This window comes from Octopus bimaculoides, chromosome 8 (genome assembly GCF_001194135.2).
Source record: "Octopus bimaculoides isolate UCB-OBI-ISO-001 chromosome 8, ASM119413v2, whole genome shotgun sequence".
NCBI classification, from domain to species: Eukaryota; Metazoa; Mollusca; class Cephalopoda; order Octopoda; family Octopodidae; genus Octopus; species Octopus bimaculoides.
This window is the reverse complement of record NC_068988.1, coordinates 70,172,613-70,176,505: the sequence shown is the minus strand read 5'-3', so window position 1 is coordinate 70,176,505 and position 3,893 is coordinate 70,172,613. Positions and strand designations below refer to the sequence as shown.

The window sequence follows — 3,893 nt, the reverse complement described above, 5'->3', positions numbered from 1 at the left end:
TATATATATATATATATATATATATATATATATGAGCGTGTTTGCCAAGCCATTGACTTACCATGAGCGCAGGTATATGTGCACCATTGTTTAACTTTGCATAACTGTATTTATATATTCATGATGTTATCTAGCTAATCATAATTGTTTTCTTTATTTTCCTGCTTTGGACTGGAAACTTACCAAAATCTATTAAATGCAGAGGAGAATTCTAGCAAATGCTTTGTAAACTTATTTCCCCTGTAATTCAAACAGGAAGTTGTGATAGATGGGTAATTGATGGATAGATAATTGGTTATGTCGATGCTTATCTCTGACAATGCAAATGTCACTGAGCAAAAAAAATGTTGTATTACTCAAAGATAATCAGAGATGCATAGCAGTATATATACGGTTAACAATTTATATATAATGTTTATTCTATAATGTTGGCGCAGATTTAGTGATAATCACTTCACGAATTGATAAAGAAAGAATTCAATTCAAAAATGATTATCTCTACAATTTAATAATGGATTACTTTAAAATAGTTCAACGATTTGAAGTCAGTTTATTCTGTCCTTTAACCCACTGTGTATTGCGTAAATGTTATCAACCAAGAGCCTTGCGTTCATTTGCTAACGCGTTTACAGGTTGTATGGAAAAGTAGGGTGGCCAAATACACCGCAAGTATATTCGTCTGAAGACGACCTAAAGAGAATTTCTATTTTATATTGATGAGATTTTCTGAATTTAATTGGTGAACACTTCTCTGCTAACCATAGATGTAGAAGTTTTATTTTGACAGACACGAATTTAAAATAAACTACATTTGCACGTTGGCAACAGAAATATATAACCACGCTTACATACCTTAGTGATTATACAGGATTCCAAATACATGGTCACAATATAAATCCTGTCATGCAGAAACCATAATTTATGAATCTGAGGTCACATCGCTAAAGTTCACATTAAAACTTATCTGCGAAAGTTACATAACCACGAGAGAAAGGAATTTTAAACAAAAAATGTACAGTCATACACCATCCATAGAAAAGTCGTCTAAAGGCTCAAACACTAGAAAAGGTATATTAAAAGGTATATCTTTTTTCAACGTCATATGCGAAAGAATAGATCTCCACTAAGTGACATTCGTTTGAACGGAAACGAAAGGGTTTTGTATAGATATGTTTTGAAATGTTTTTCATATGTCAGCAGACTTTTAAGATATAGATCTTCTTAATAATTGATTCCCTGGTAGCCTGTCATGTATTTATGTTGACATCAAAGATACATTACTCTACATGTTTTTCATCGAATATTATATAATTTCCATTTATTATATACAAAGCTGAATTACTAAGTGTGTAGGGGCATACATTTCTATATGCGAAAATACATTGTAGTTGGATATTGTAGAAAGGTTACCAAGTAGAATAAGTTAGTATACAGTGAGAAAATGACAAATATCTCCTCGCAGGAATGCCTTATTCCCTTTGTGAATAGATTATATATATTTATGTTTATGCGAATGTGTCTTTATTTGTCTTCAATTGTGTCTAGTATTTTACTTCGTTCAGTCGTATTTCATTGATTATTATTTCCTTGAATAATAGACGCTCTAGGGTTTTAGATTAATATGGATTATGATTTGTGAAATATGCTTGCTGGAATAAAACCATTGCTTTTCAGTTCCATATTCTGTAATATTATTATGAATTCTATGAGTACAAATTCGCATATAATAGACGAATCAGTAGCTCAGCAAATATTTGACTTTATTGAAATAAGCACTAGAATTTTGAAAACCATAAATACATTAGAAAAGAAATAAGAATGTAGTAAAATGACAATAGCACTGACGTAGGAAGTATTGAATAAACGAGAAGATATGCTGAAATACTTGACTTCAATGGTCAAATAAAACAAGGTAGCATAACAGTGTTGAGAATTTGAAGGAACAAAGAGATGAATAGAAGTAACATAAAGTACTGAAGTGTTTTCATTTTACAGTTTCATTTAAATCTGCATCTATACATAAGTATGTGCTTATCTGTGTGTATTCACAACACATGCGCGCACGTACACACACGATCATTTGATCACACATTTTCATATATGTATGTATACATATGTCGCCGTCAATATGGACCTACGCGAGTAGTCCTGCTTATTTCAATTGCATTCACTTCGTCTTCCTCCAACATAACCACTTAGGTAAATAGATTTAATCGAAACATTCGTTGAGAAGATGAAGTAGGCGAGTACTATTTAATCCTGCTCTCATACCTTTGGCATAGATAACTCTCTGAAAACTTAGATAGTATTATTTTCAATGGGTCATTGAACACTAGTGTATAGTTTAAAGGCTATTCCTAAATACTTCAGAGTAGCTGATTTGATTTCGTTTCGGAGTGGCACGTGTGTGATCGTAAGCAGCCATAGCAGCAAAATACTTATCTGTAGCTCTCACAGTCACTTCAGGAGCGATTTCGTTTCGCCTAACTATGAAGGATATTGTACTGTTTAAGATAACAACACCACAGTTTCTACATTAAATATGTTGCATTGATCCAGCTTTTAATATTGAGCTGCTTCCACTGAATACCTTAAATTTTATACATAGTAATATAAGCATTTTCGTGTCTTTTGGTTTCATTTAAAAGAAATCGGGGTTTTGTCTACAAATGTCCATGTTGCAGTAGTTGTACAGTTCATTTCTCACAGAGAAAACTTGTGCTCAAAGGCTATCAATTTGTGACCATCCCTTCTTTTGGTGAAACACTGGCTGTGAACTACTCTGTTCTCCAATATTTTCCTTAGTCGCTAGGACTGTGGTTAGAATGATATTCTATGCTCTTTATCGATCTAGAACCTTTGTCGATCGCACAAAGTTTTCTTTATTCCTCGTGTTAGTAACAATGACTACGTTCAAATCCAACATTCAGAAAATCTTCTACTCTTCTATGGCTGTCGATTTTATCTTCTTTCCTCATCAGTATCCTGAAAGTGGAATTGTCTCTAACAAATACAATTACTGGCATCAAAGTGAAATATGTCTTTGGAAAAGCTGGATGAATCTTCATATATAAAATTATAAAGTCTCATACGAGAGATTAAAGTGAGAAAACGAAAGAAACACGATGAAAGAACGTTCCATTTGAAAGGAAGAACACAATTACTACCAAATAATTTTCTATTTCTCCAGAATATTTCATATGTAAAGAATTTCTTAACGGGTTTCTTGTGATTTATCTTTTCTCTTTTATCTTTTACTTGTTTCCGGCATTAGACTGCGGCCATACTAGGGCACCACCTTGATTTTAGTCGAACGAACCGACCCCAGTAGTTTTATTGTACAACCTGGTAGTTATTCTATAGGTTTCTTTTTTTAAAACACACCAACATCAGTTGTTAAGCGTTGGTGGGGTGACAAACAAATACGGCAAGACATGCGCACCAAACACAGACACGGAAAACGCATGTACACTCACACTTATATACGACGGGTTTCTTTCAGTTTCCGTCTACCGTATCTACTCACAAGGTTTTGGTCGACTCTAGTCTATGGTAGAAGAAACTTGTCCAAGGTAACACGGAGTGGGGCTGAAACTGGAACCATGTGGTTCGGAAGCAAACTTTTTACTACACAGCCACACCTGGTTTGAATGCCTCGATGAAAACAAGCAGAGTAATAAAGCCAGACACTCTATCTATCTATCTATCTATCTATCTATCTATCTATCTATCTATCATCATGGACGGACGGTAGACACATCGGCTCCCATGTAAGTTGCATTTTTCACCTCTTAAAAGACCTATTTTGTTTTAAAATTTTGTATAAGTTGTGTATAACACAAAATACTTCGTGAACATATATTTTTCAAATCGGAAATAGCTCTATTTAGAGC

General features: G+C 33.7%; 1 protein-coding gene across 3 annotated transcripts in view; it reads left to right on the top strand.

Annotated features, from left to right (window-relative positions):
* LOC106876367 (atrial natriuretic peptide receptor 3) overlaps positions 1-3,893 on the top strand; it is a 593,165-nt gene that overhangs the window by 129,782 nt on the left and 459,490 nt on the right. The gene's annotated exons all lie outside the window — the stretch shown is intronic.